General features: G+C 37.9%; 1 protein-coding gene and 1 long non-coding RNA gene across 12 annotated transcripts in view; one reads left to right on the top strand and one right to left on the bottom strand.

The window, feature by feature from the left end:
* Window positions 1-15,129, bottom strand: part of EPB41L3 (erythrocyte membrane protein band 4.1 like 3) — a 210,059-nt gene that overhangs the window by 146,919 nt on the left and 48,011 nt on the right. The window lies entirely within an intron of this gene.
* LOC308563003 lies at window positions 561-14,726 on the top strand. Its single transcript, XR_013999725.1, has 3 exons — window positions 561-643; window positions 9,585-9,636; window positions 14,641-14,726. It is a non-coding gene; the product is annotated as an uncharacterized lncRNA (long non-coding RNA).

Raw genomic sequence — 15,129 nt, forward strand, 5'->3', positions numbered from 1 at the left:
GACCTTAGTTGTTATATTTTAAAATGTACCTTTGTGCACTCTAAAGCATGAATATGTTATTTCACCTACCTTTATATTGCCTGTTTATGGTAGGCAGTTAGACAGACCTGAGCAGAGCAAGGACGCTGGGCCAGGTACAGAGGGTCACCAGGGTGAAAGTTCCAGGTGCCTAGCAACAGGCAAAACTGGGAAAACAAGGACCTCACCGCCAGGGTGACCTTTCCTCCCCTAGCATATTGCTGGTCATGCAGTTTAGACTCCCTGGCCTTTCATATCACTGGTCATTTGGCTCGGACCCTCCCCTGACCTTTCCTCCCCTGCATGTTGTTAGTCATGAGGTTTAGATCCCCTTAGAAGATGAACAGACAAGGGGGTCAGAGAATAGCCCTTAAGCATTAAGCCCCCAGGACAATGAGGTTCTGACCCACATCAAATTCACCTAGGCCTCAGTTGTGTTTCAGCTCCAGGCCCAGGAAAGCAGCAAAATCAGACAAGCAAATACTATGGCTGACCTCGGGACCAGCTGCATTGACTAATGACCCCCTGCCCTGGCACCAACCAATCAGTGGAGACCACAACCCTTAAAGGACACACCTGGAAAGCTGATGAATATTCTATTGGGATCCTCCCCTGAAACCTCCAGGTAAATACCCTCAAGCTGGAGGACCCAGTGCCAGTCTCTCTCAAGCATGCACCCTGTCTTTCTCCACCTGCTAACCCCGGGTGTGTTGTCCTTGCCTCTCTCTTTCTCCTAAGCTCCAAGGGCCATTCTTTTGCCTCTGTAACTTGTTTCCTAAGCCTTTTCCTCTAAGGCTCACTTTTTATACCTCTGTGACTTTCTAAAAAAACTTTCTCATATAGTTTGAGTCTTGACTCTGAATTCTTTCTTAGCCAGAACTCAAGTACTGAGGTTGCTGAATCAAGATCCGGTCTGACCCCACTGGTCTAACACCTGGTGCTCTTTCACTACCAACATGGTGATTTTTCTTTTCATCTTATTTTGCTCTGTGGCTCTAACACAATGATATCATCTAAATGCAAAAATACATACAGTTCCAATGACTTTCCCCAATATATTCCTTTCCCTTCAAGTCTGTGTGCTGGATGAGATTTTTCTGCAACCCTGAGTTACAAAAATGCTGAAAGTAATCTAAAGTGTTTTTTTTTAAATAAAAGGGTGATATAAAAATGGAAATAGCATAAGAGCTGATTAAAGCTAAACCTAAAATTAGATGGGTTTCCTTGATTAATGGCATAGCAACAGCCTGATGAGTGATGGATGGAGAACAGCCACAATTCACACTAATCTGAATTCAGTGACTTTCAGAGTGAAGACTCTCATTCCTACCTTAAAATTAGTTTTCAAGAAAACAGTCCTTCATAGAAACATGCAGAAAGACTAAACAATTTTGGCAGCACAATATACCTGATAAGAGTAACTTTTTAATTTTAACTTTTTCAAATTTAATGCACTACAGGAAGAGACAACTGGTTACCGAACAAAGTCAAAGTCTTGGGGAAAGTATAAGTTCATCTAAATAGAGGAATTAAGCCCGCAGATCCTAAAAGTTCTAGAGAACACTGCAGGATGCCCACTACACCATTCTGAAAAATCTACATTTGTTCAGGTACATTGATCAGGAAGAGGAACATTTGCACATTTATTGAAAGGGAATTAAATGGCAATGGCAGGCGTTGTTATGTGACTTGAATGTTACATTCCATACTTTACATAGTAATTTCTGAGACTTTATATTGGGGGAAAAGAAAAACAAAGAACTTATTATCTTCTGTGATTTTCTTATGGCTATCCAAGGCAAATTTTTCCTAAGAAGTGCCATGCTTCTAAGAGGTTAGTGATGGACTAAATGAGATGTCCAATAAGAAACTTTAATTTTTAAGTATAATACATAGTTTTTATACCTAATAGTTTAATTAGTTTAATTTTAAAAAATTTGCTTCATTTGCTGAACCTGCAGCATCTTGTGGTGCCATAAAGGAATTACTTAAAAAAAGGAAGTGGCTGAGCTATTTTATCAAGCTGTTGCTGGGAATATGACTAACACTTTTGAAGCTACTAATTTTATGTCAGGCTTTAAAGTTCATAATTGTTGTCTTCAGAAAATATTATTTGACCTATATTATGTCCAGATCAATTTAACAAAATTGCTTTATAACAGGGGAAAAAAGAAAGTGGCATATAGAAAAAGCACAGGAACCCTGGCTGGGTAGCTCTGCTTATTAGAGCATCATCCCCACATGCCAAGGTTTCTGGTTCAATCCCTGGTCAGGGCACATACAAGTATCGACCACTGAATGCATGGATACGTGAAACAACAAATCCATGTTTCTCTGTCTCTTTCTCTCTCTCCTTTCTTCTCTAAAATCAATAAATTAAAAACAAATTAAAAAGAAAAAGAAAAAGAAAAAGAAAAACACAGGAACCAATTTGAATGAGTTCCTAATGGCCAAGGCTGAAATAATTTGAGCAAAAAAATAAATAAGAATAGTATTGGATTATAACCCCAAGAATAAATATTCATGAGTCCTTAGTGCTATAAATAAATGACTAAATAAGTAAATAAATAAATAAATAAGAGGAGAAAGAACAACTTTCCCTTACAGAAAAATTCCAACAAATAATTATAGGATGAATGAAGGAAATAGAAAAATCACTATTAGAAAACCACAGGAGTAATTGCTGCCGGCATGATCCACTGATGATGCTAACATTAGTGGGTGAAAGTTTAAGTTTCTAAGTACCTCTCCCCAAATATTTCTTAATTATAAAGTGATACATGTTAACCCTACAGTAGAGAACCCAACAGAGCCACCTTAACCAAGTGATGAAAGTTAGCATCATCAGTCAAGGGCTCCCTGACATGATGCACTGAGAGGCCACATCACCTACGCAGATTCTTTCCCAAAATGCATCACCTTAATCTAATCATGAGGAAACATGAGACAAAATAACTCCATAAGTTACTCTTTAAAAGTGTCAAGATTAGAGGAAACTAACTTAGAGATGACTAAAGAGATCCCAGTAAGTCAGCTAATGTGCAGTGTGGGATCCTGGCCTGGATTCTGGAACATAAAAAGGACATTAGTGAAAAAGTTGCAAAATCTGGATGAAGTCTGTAGTTTAGTGAACAGTATTGTACCAATGCCTATATCTTAATTTTGATCATTGTATTATCTTTATGTAAATTGTTAACATTATGGATATATGGGAACTCTCTATTACATTTACAACTCCTCTGTTAAGTCTAAAATTATTTCAGGATAAAAAGTTAAATGAATTACATAAAAAATTTGCTTAGCTCCTCTGTATCTAGACTGAGTTGTGTCTTGACAGATGAACAAAAGTTAAACAATGAAAATAAGGATTATAACTAGTTTAGATAAAAGAAAAATTAGACATATGCCTTGGCTCCATTTCTCACTCAACCGAGCTGTGTAACCTTGGGCAAGTCACTTAATCTCACAAAGGCTCAGTTTCTTCATCAATAAATAGGGGGTGAGGCAGGGTACCTATCTCATAGAGCTAGAAATGATGATTACATGTAATAACTCACACACAGAGAGTAACATGCCTAGTATATTGTAGGAACTCAATCAATGTTACCCATGGGGATGGTGACGATGGACACGATATTGACAACAATGCTAATGAGCAGCAAGCCTGTCTGTGACTGGCCACCAGCACAAATCTTTTCCCTCCATGAAGCCCCTAACGATATCTCATCCTCACACGTCAGCCACAGAAGACAACAAAGCTCTAGTCTACACACCACTGCTTCAGGTCCAATAAAAGCCCCTTGACACTTCCCTGTCCTTTCCATTAGTTTTGTTCAGGTGTTTATTGAGCACTGACTGTGTGACTTAGTACTAACAACATTAGGGTAGCAAGAACAAAGATAAAAGAGAGTTGGTCTTTGCTTTGGAGGGGGAAACACGGTTGACCCTTGAACAATCTGGGTTTGAACTATACAGGTCCACTTATATGTGGAGTGTTTTTCAATAAATATATTGCAAAATCTTTTGGAAATTTGTGACAATTTGGAAAACAACTTTCAGAATAAATTTATGGCTTTTCTTAATAACATTTTCTTTTCTCTAGCTTACTTTTTGTAAGAATACTATATATATGTCATATATAACTTACAAAATATGTGTTAATCGACTGTTATCAGTAAGGCTTCGAGGCAATAGTAGCCTATTAGTAATTAAGTTTTAGGGGAGTTGAAAGTTATACATAGATTTTAGACTGTGTGTGTGGGGGGGGGGGGTCAGCACCCTTAACCCCTGCATTGTTCAAGGGTCAACAGTAGGCATGTTACTTGTCCAGTGGGAGATCTCTACCTAGAATTCATCATAACTACCTAATAGGGTTGTTGTTGTTTTCTAAATAATGCTAATATCTGTAGAGCAACTAAATTCATGATCAGAAAATTTTCCTTAAACACACAACTACATAGCAAAATATTTATTATCTACCATAATGGTCTTCAAACTGGAGCATGGATACCTCTGGTGGCACACAAATTTTTTCAAAGGAGTATGCTGGCACTTGTCTAGTTTTAAGGAACTCAGTTTTTCCAGTTTTAAGATTCTCAACTTTGAGATCCTAAAACTGATCTGCCTGAAAAAGTGACTGTCATCGGAGGTTCTCCTTCCTTAGCTCCTTATTTCAAAACCCCTTCCTCCCACTAGACAATACAAAGGCAAACCAGCCCCCATGTTTAATCTACACAGTGCACTGTCCCAGGATAGTAAACCTCGAGGGGCCAAAAAGGGACTATCTAAAAGACTGACAAAGTAAATTTTTTCAATGATTGGAATTACTTCAGTGACTAATTAACAAACTCTTCGCTGTAGGTAAGTTCTAATGTTTTCTTTTCTGCCAAATTGAAGAACAAATGAAGTAGAGAATAGATTAGTTTAAAGACTTGGGGGATATTTGCTGTAACATGGTAATCCTTCTATTTACATCTACTTTTGTATTTCAACCATTTTGTTTGTGCTTTTATAAGAAGTGGAGAGAGAGAGAGGAGGGAGGGAAAATGTTACTGACCCATGTGTCATTTTAGCTACATAATACTTACCCAAAGATACATGAAAAATGTAAAAGATGCTCTGCCCATCTTATTAAAAGATTGAGTTCCAATAACATTTTCCTTTTATGTTTAATATTTATCATAGTTTGTAACAGCTGTGTTGTTTAGATCGAAGTGTCTACTGCTAATAATTATAATGATCAGTTAATGCAGCAATTATTTTAAAATATTAGAATGTTATAGTTACATAAAATAAAAAATGAAGCTCAAATTTCAATTTCTATACCCATTTTGTGGCAGAGAATTATGATAGGTAATCAATGAAATACTTTCAAGCATAAAATTATTACATTAGGGTAATATTCTGTGGAGAAGTGGAATGAGAATACAAGTTTGAGAAAAAGAAACGATGCAAAATATCTGTAACAGGGAAGTTTGTTCCTGTATTTGTGAAATAGAGGATGACAGACAGCAAATTGCTATAATATTTAAGATACATATAAAAGAGTAATGGACTTGTTAGATTATAAAAAGTGTAACATATGTATGATATCTAAAATTACATGCTGTATTACCATTTAAATGTAAGATAAAGATTTTAGATGTGAACTTAAAAATGTGCATGGAATATGTAGTTTTTCAAAGGTTTTTCAGGTGGTACACAAGCAAAAATGTGTGAAGACCAATGATCCTCAATACCTAAGGGCTTCCCTTCTCTCTCCACTGTATGGTTTCTACCAATTCTTCTAGATGGCTTTAAAAAGAGTCAAGTATGAGAGAAAGAAAAGGCTTTGTTGGCATATTGAAGAAGGTTTTTGAAACATTAAGTGTGAAATTTGTATCTAGATTTCCCAGAGGTAGAACCACTTTTGCTAAGGGGCCCCCCAGGGTATACTTAAGCCCTGATTTAAATGCAAAACATCTGTGGGTTTACTGAGTATTTGTCAACAGGAGGAGAGACTAAGGAAGGTGCAGTAACTTTCCCCAAAGTATCTTCCTCAAAGTATATATTCAAAACATTCACAGACTCTCTAATGGAGGAAGCATGTTGCATATTTTGCTCTTAAAGAGTTCATATTTTCAGATCCCTGAATTTCCAAATTAAGTAACTGTTATAAAATATGTTGTTGTGTGTGAACCACTTCTTATCAGATGCTGCACAGAGCCCTGGATAGCCCTAACATGCTTTAAATTTAAAGAATTCTATAAGAAAGTCAAGCTGAAAAATTAAGAAAGGAAAACCAAGACTTTCAATCATTGAAACTTGAGGAACTGTTTAAAGATCAAATTTAGTGCTTGTTACAGAACCTCCTAAGGAACATTTCCATAAAGACCGTTTTACAAAATGCATCTTGATTATAATCTGTAGATTTGATTGGGCAATGTTTCATTTCAACAGGATTGCCTAGCATTTTAGAACAATTTTTAGTAACCTGGAATAGGAATACTCAAAGTTAGTCCTATAGATATAGAGACAATGTAAAGGAAGAAATAATGAAATGAAACAACAGCAGGCTCTGATTTGCTAAACAGAACGTTTTTAGTTAGATGGTGGTCCCTTGCCTCTAACAATTTTTAGCAAGTTTTGGGACCTACTTACTGTATGAAGTTAAGCCAATGCTTAATATCAATCAGTCACCTTTTAATTCAGAATTACTGTCACTGCTGTGTAAATGACCAAAACAGCAATTAAGAGTCAGCAGGGTTCGTGCACAATTAGATTAAAATGTTTTTGAGGTGTAATATATAAAATAGTCCTCAAATCAGTGATGCCTCCCTTGTGATCGAGCAGCCCACCTGAGGGAGGAGAGGCAGGGATGAAGAGAAGCCCATTCTCTGCCTCCGCAGGGGCAAGTGCATTTTCCTACATGGCTCCTAACACCCGGATGACTGACCGAGAGATGTGTATTCCCCTTACATAAAGGTGAAAACATGCATCCCTCTTCTCTGTAAGCTTTCCAAAAACCGACAGCTTTCTGTAGCTTTCAATGTCTCAGAATGGTCAGTGTTTATCTGGTGTCTCTCATTGGAATTCATAATATATTTCCTCATGGCAACATCCTACAAATCATAGGTATAGTTACATTGTGGTATTTTTATAGTCAAGTTCAGTTATGCAGGGCTCTCAGGGTTTCGTTACTCTAACTAGATGAGCTTTGCTTAGAGCCAAAGACATACCCCTTAAACACTTGTAGGCAGTGGCATTTTCTTCTATATGTTCACCATTTATGATTCAGGCTTTCTAAAATGCACACTAATGGGTCTTTTAAAGGAGCATGATTTTGTTGGTTATGGGATAGTTATCGTTTTTATAAGGAGGCATAACTATCCTATTGTGGGTGGGGCTAACTACCCTATTGTAAAAGGCAATAGATGGCTGTGCTTTAACTGGTCCAGGGTTTTCCGTATCTTCCTCTACCTTCAGGTCGTCAGTGACCACTTCTTAATCTTGTTTGTGTGCCTCCTTATATCATCCTTTCTCACCCTTCAAATCAGATAGAGAGATGTTAGATGGGCTGTGGCTTCATCGGACTGTTCCTGTGACTAAGAAGACCATGTTCTAAATACGAGGGCTTTGTAACGTTTATTTTTGCGGTGGTGTTTTCTCATTTCCTAAATTTGGCATTCTAGAGAAGAGAATCATCAAATTATTCAATCTGGATAGGAAAGGTGCTACTTTTCTATACGTCAAGGAGCTTTGAGTGAAATAGGCTTTCAGTGGCTGGCTTGGGTACTGAACTACCATTTATCATATTTTTCACATGAAAATATGTATTTAAAATTCTAAATAAGTGGCTCACCAGCTTCTAGAATACAAGCCATTCTTATGTGGGGAGCTGTTTTCACTCACACAGGTTTTAGTTCTCTGCTGTTGCCTAGCAACAGAGATCTGGCAAGAGATGTCAGAGGTTAAGGAGCAGACTAAAGTCATTACGGAAAGCGAGCCTTATCAGCATTTTCCATCTAACTTTGTACTCCTTGAAATAAAATAGGTTTCATTGTATTATGGAATAGTCTGTATTTTTTCTTCTCAAATGCCAAGTTTTTAGAAACTTTTTTCCTTTCTGAATATAAGCTCAGTTCACATGGAGAATTTTAATTATGTACATTGCTTTGAGATGGACTTCTCTATTTTGCTAGCACACTTTAAAGGGTAAAGTGAAAAACTGGCATTCTGAAGTCATATACTATGTGAAAAGTGGTTGTGAACACATTTGAAAGCATTCCGAGAGTCATCAGAAAGGCACACTGGCTCCAAATGTCCTCTCTTTGAACTATTGGTTAATGTTGAATAAAATTCCATTTTCAAATACATGGGCCTGCTTATTAAAAAAGTATTCTATAGAGACAGAAATGCAAAATGTTCTATAGGTCTGCTCGTCTCTGTTCTGAAATGAGAAGGAATGTTATCAAAATTTTAGCATCTCCTTTGGAGTTTATTTTTTTCAGCCTATCCTGTACCAAATGCTAGGCCCCTAAGGATTCGTAACTTGCAGATAGTTAATTGCATTTCAGCATGATGCATTTTAAGACTTCTTTTTCAGTGGGCATAACACAAAGTGCTTTAATGCCATTTCATTTCTAGGCAATGTGGTGGTTCCATGACTCCTAGCCCAAATTTTTAAGTTTTCCAAATTAAAGGTTTAAAGGTAAGGCCACCTGAGTTAGAATCACATTCCATCTTAGTTTGAAGTGGATCCAGAATTATTTTTGGAGGAAAATATTTATCCCTGCTTGTGGGGTCTCCCTCATTTCATCTCTGAGTAAAGCCACTGTGGTCATCCATTCACAGTTGTGTCTTTAAATTTCATTAGAGAAAATGAACTCTATCCTTCTTGGATTAGCTCCCAAACACTGAACTCCCAGTTTTAGTCAGAGATTATAAATCAAGACTCTATGCTAAATAATTCTTATGAAACACCCAGTTAGGACAGGTATATTCATGAATATAGTTGCCTGAAGAATATGGGGACTGCCTATTCCCCTAAATTTCCTGAATTTTACTTTTGGATAGAACTGTGTATTTGGAATCATTGGGCCTCTTATTTATTTAAAATATTTTTACTGACTTCAGAGAGAGGAAAGGAGAGGGAGAGAGAGAGAGAAACATCAATGATGAGAGAGTCACTGACTGACTGCCTCCTGTACACCCCCAACTGGAGATCGAGCCCACAACCCGGGCATGTGCCCTGACTGGGAATCGAACCTCAATCTCCTGGATCCTAGGTCGATGCTCAACTGCTGAGCCACGCTGGCCAGGCTCACTGGCCCTTTTAGAACTGCTTTTACTCAGAACTGTGCAGCATGGAAATGAGCACATATTGACGTGAGTATCATCAATAACCATACGAGTCTCACTACTTCTGTTACAGGGTGCAGGTGAAGATATTGTCCTTCACATTACCCTTTAAGAGCATCCAAGGAAGAAAGTCCTTTTAGGTTTAGTGTCAGAGAAACTTGGTCTTTATCTTACAGATATTTCAAGTCTGTCACCGACCTTGTTTCCCTCTTCATTTTCACTGCTAGGAATCCCAGAGCCAAACCTGCAACCTACCTCATCAGCTGCATGGGCATTAAGGTATGCATCCATCACACTCATCTTGCCCTGGCTTTACTTTTTCCTTTTTGTATATTGTTTTTTTAAAAATATGTTTTTATCGATTTTATAGAGAGAGGAAAGGAGAAGGAGAGAGAGATAGAGAAACATCAGTGTGAGAAAGAAATATAGATCAATTGTGTGCACCCAGACTGGGACCAAATCAAAAACCTGGTTATGTGCTCTGACCAGGAATAGAACTAGTGCATTTTATGAATGCAAGTGGAATGAAGGGCACCCCATGCCATCCCCCAACTTATTGCTGCTGTGTGTCCTGACATCCAGAGATGGTGAGAGTTCAGGGTAACAGGAATTATTGGGAGTTGGGAGGGCATAGAAGAGGGAAGGATAGAAATCTCACTCTTTGGCAGCAAGGAATTGAAAGTAAATTTCTGTGGCTACAGGGTCACTTATAAGGAAAGTCAAGAAAATGCCAGTCGGGAAATTCTTGCATTAAATCCAAAGGTGACATTTAAAATACTGACACATCCAATTTGTATAACATAAGAATGTCATCTCCATGATACATATTGGTGAAGTAGTTTAGTTCATATTTACTGTACAATTACTATATCACCATTTGCCCCCCACACAGATGCAATTCTAAAAACTATACCAAACCTGTTACTATATTTTTCCACCACCACAAGTAAGAGAGAACCTTCATTAAAAAAAACCCAAAACAAAAAAGCACACGAAGAATATAGAAGTTACTTTGGCTAAGTAAAATGTTTCAAAAGCAGTTATATATCTCCAATAAATAGGATTTGAATATTTAATTTAATAACTACAGGGAGGAAACAGAACTATGGATTTTCAGAAGCCACTGAGGCTAGAGATATGGCATGGATACGCCTAAGTAGCTGAAATGTGCCCATATCGTATACAAAATCAGTGAGAAAGAAATTTTATGTCAGATTGTTCAGAAGCCTGTATACACATATTGTTTCATTGGTTTGGTGCAAAGACTAGTAGGCACCTCAATATTTCTTTCACATTACCCCAGCCATTTCCTATGTTCCTTTCCTAGATCTACACCCATCAGGACCCTCCTCCCATGTAGGAAACAAACCTCTAGGGAATTCGTATAATTACTATTCATATAATACTGACAATAAAAATAGCTACTTGGGCTTCTTAAAAATCAAGACATTAGACAACTCAGGCAAAGAATTACCTAATTTCAGTAAGCGGTAAGTAGAATACGAAGCTCATTCAGGTCATTTGAAAAAATTGCCTACTATATATGCTTTTTCATGATAGTAATATTTTCATGTGAAAACTATGTCTGTTAACAGGTTGTCCTTCACAGTGAATACAGTCAAAATTTCCTTTCACCACTTACTCTTTATGTGATTTCCTCTAATTCTCTAAGCATGACATAAGAATGTACCACCAACATGAACTTCATATTAGAATAGGTTTTTTAAAATGTAATCTACCAATATGTTGAATGCATTTCACTTATGGTTAAAAAAAAAATACTAGTATGACTCCTCTGTCATCTCAGAGTCAATCTATCCAGAATTTAGAATGTTTGCCCTTCCCACCCAGCTGCTCTTCATGAGTAATCCTCTTCTGACAAAACCAAAACCAAAAACCAAGAGCTGCCTTGCATTTCATCTCCCAGACCTGAAAATATCTTCTATTCTCTTCATTACTTACCTCTAACCTGTTATTCTTCCTGCTGACTGTCTGTTATATCTGCCGCTTCTTTTTTCATTCGCACACCGATACCTCAGATTTGGGCTGATTTTTTCTCAAGTCTCCTGGCTCCAGTCTCTCATCAACTCAACCACTCCACTCTGCTCCACCCTGCTGAAATCTTTTAAACCATAGTTTTCAACATCACTGTAATCATTCAACAACCTACAACAGGTCTTATGCTGAAGAGAGAGAGTCACCATAGCAGGCCTGAGGCACGACCCTTAGGCAAGGGTGGCTCTTGGAAACTTAGATTTCAGGAGAGTTCCCACTGTTCCCCAACTGATAAGGGTGGCTCACTGTGCCCAAACTGTTATGCCAACAATGTGGTTCATGCTGAACACCCGCTTTCCTTCTGGGAATCTGGAATTTTGATACCAGGCAGATGATGTTTGTGTGACCAGCCCCCGATAAAATTCCTGGGCATTGAGTCTCTAATGAGCTTGCCAGGTAGACAGTGTGTTACATGTGTTGTCACAGTTGGTTGCTGGAGGAATTAAGCACATCCTGTGTGATTGTACTAGGAGAAGACCCTTGGAAGCTTGTGGCTAGTTTCCCCAAGACTTTGCCCCATGTGCCTTTACCCTTTGCTGATTTTGCTTCATATCATTTTGCTGTAATAAATCTTAGCCCTGAGTACAACTTTACGCTGAATCCTGTGAGTTCTCCTAGCAAGACTTTGCCCCATGTGCCTTTACCCTTTGCTGATTTTGCTTTATATCATTTTGCTGTAATAAATCTTAGCCCTGAGTACAACTTTACGCTGAATCCTGTGAGTTCTCCTGAATTTGGGACCCCTGACACAACTCCCGTGGCCTGTTACATCCTTTCTAGCCTCCCTTCTCCTTCATAACCAGCCCTTACCATGACCTCTCCAGGTGTTTCTACTGGATTCGATGTGTGCCCACTGCTTGTTAGACCACCACTGGTGCAGAGGGAATGGCAATTTATAGGGGAAGTTCTCAGCCTAGATGAAGGGACCTGATTTCTGTTCTTTGTTCCCTCTGTTCTGCTATTTCCCACTTAGTTCTGAGTAATGCACAACCTCTCTAGGTCTTTATATCCTTTCATATAAAATGTGAATAAAACTACAGGTACAAATAATATCCAGGTTCAAGATTTTGGTTTTCTGTATAGATAATTTTTTACTGATTTGCAACTAATAGGTATATTCTATCAAAGTTCATTGTAAAGCAAAACAACTCTGCTAAGGGAGGCCTATTTTCTCTGTAACTTCCATTATGAAAAGTCATTTTTGTATAGTTCTACAAAAATTCCTGGATTCACTGGAAAAAAAATTGTGAGAAGTGTTTCAGAATTAGATAGTTAAAGGAAAATATAATATGCTACAAAGATAGGAATAATACTCAAAATATGACACAATAATCTCCTGATAATAGTATTGTTTTTGAAAGTTACTGTCATAAAAGAAAAGAATTAAGAGAAATGAGCAACCCAGTATTTGGCAGGAAGGAGTTTGGATTTCTGTTCATCCAGAGCCCCTTCTCCCTCAGGATGAGGCAGGTGACATACACAGACAGGAAACAACCATTTCTGAAACATGAATAATCCCCTTTGTTAAAAACATAACAAGATCAAAAGGTTCCAAGAAGAACCCACAGAAAAACCTGAGTTTACAGCTGCGTCTGTATATGTACCTTGCTAATTAGTCACTTGTAATACCAATTATTATTGAAATTCATTTTTCCATCCATCAATTAAAGGCCTACAAAAGCCACTGAGGGAGCCATCCATAAGACTCTCCAGCCTAAAATAGGTTCCTAGGCTTGGTTTATGGGCAACTCCATCCCTTTGAGGTTTAGGTTTATCCATGTTTTAATGAAGTTGCTTTTACAATGACTTACAAAATAAATTTAAATTATATTTCACTATTCTTCTGTGTAATTCTTGGCACAAAGGAAAACGAATTACAATTTGTGAACTGCAAAGCCTAAGCATAAGTACATGACATTTTTGTCTTTGGAGAGCATTCAAACTTTTCTCTTAACCACTTCTTAAATTGAAATTGCCATCACAACTAAAAGCTGTTTCCAAAGTCTATGCATGTGCCTTTAGAGCAAAGACTTTCTGACAGTTTGGCCAGACTGGCATGTACTGGGAAGGACAAAGGGAAAGGTGAGATGACATTGAAGCTAAACTCCATCTGTTCTCAATTCCAGATTTTCCACATAAAAACTGAAAAGCAGAGCTTTTAAACCGGAGAAAAACCAGAGAACAACTAGCATAGCCTGAGCGAGCAAACATTTTAAGAGGCATCACGCACTTAAGAATAATTTCCACATTTCCCTGGTTGAACTTACAGGAGCACTTGCTTGAATATGTATCAAATTCAGTTATAATCACTAAACACGGTCACTTCTCCTAAGTATACATTAATGTTAGGAATACAAAAATTTTACCTCCCAATCCTAAGAGGGACTTTGAGCACAGGTAGAGACAGATGAGCGATGGCATGCTGCAGTGCAGCAGCTCAGACTGAAGGCAGTGGCGTGCCGGCTTCCATCCCTCCAGGAATATGCTCAATGAAACAGAAAGATCCCGGCGGCAAACGCAATCGTTCTGCTATCACATCCAGATATTCTTCTTGAGTTCAACACTCAGAAACAAACCAGGAACACGAAGTAATGACTGCACAGCACTTTACAGTGTCCTTCAGCTTCTTCTCCTCATATTTTTCCTGGTTCCCAGGGTAGCTGCTCTGCATGACTGTGCAAAACTCTCAAAAGTGCTGTGGAAGTAGCTCCCAGCAGCAGGCAAACAGAAAGCCTAAAGCGTCATGGGTATTGAATTTTCAGTTCAATCATGTATATGGCTATTTCTTTAAATCCCTAGTTTTCCCTATTGCCATATTTATACACACTTCAAATTTCTTCAGAAAGGGTATTGAGAGCAATGTAATAATTATACTGAATTTTCCCCCTTCATTTTGCCAAGGATTCCATTCAAGCTCTTCCCTTCCACTTTCCTTTCCTATGTTTCCTCCAAGGGAGCCCGAGTTCATTTAACTTGCTTTATTCCCTAAAGCCCAACATTCGTAGGACCACACTGGCTACACCAATAAGCAGAGAGTCTCCATGAAGCAAACGGGGTAAATTCTAACAAAGCCAGTCCAACAAAAGGAAGTTCCAGCAGGGAGTAAGAACTAACATTTTCCGATCGTCTATTATGCTAAATGCCAGTATTTACAACATCATATGTAAATATTAATTTAATCCTAAAATCAACCCTATGAACAATGTATTACCATCCCCTTTTTTACAGATGCAGAAATCATCTCAAAATGATCAAGTAAGTTGCCCAGCATCTCCTAGAAACCAGTAAGAAAATCACAAATAACTCAACAGAAAAGTTATCAAGAGATGTGAATATACATTTCATGGCAGAACAAACATAATGCCAATACAAATGAAAAGAGGTGTTCAGCATCATTAGTAGTCAGAGAAATGTAAATTAAAACCCCAAAGTGATAATCATTGTACGCCCATTCAATGAGCAAAAATGAAAAAGTCTAACAATTCCAAGTGTTGAAAGACTGTGGATACACATTCTAATGAGAGTGAAAATGGGGGCAACCAACTGTGGAAAACAATTTGGTACCATTTCCTAAAGATGAACATTCACACGTCCTATGAGCCAGCAATACTATTTCTGCCCAAGGGATATTCGTGCACATATGTGTGAAGAGTTATGTTCAGCAATGCCAAAACAGCTCTCCCTATCATAGTAAAACCCTGAAAACATGCAATGGCC

This window comes from Miniopterus schreibersii (assembly GCF_964146895.1).
Source record: "Miniopterus schreibersii genome assembly, chromosome: 10".
NCBI classification, from domain to species: domain Eukaryota; kingdom Metazoa; phylum Chordata; class Mammalia; order Chiroptera; family Miniopteridae; genus Miniopterus; species Miniopterus schreibersii.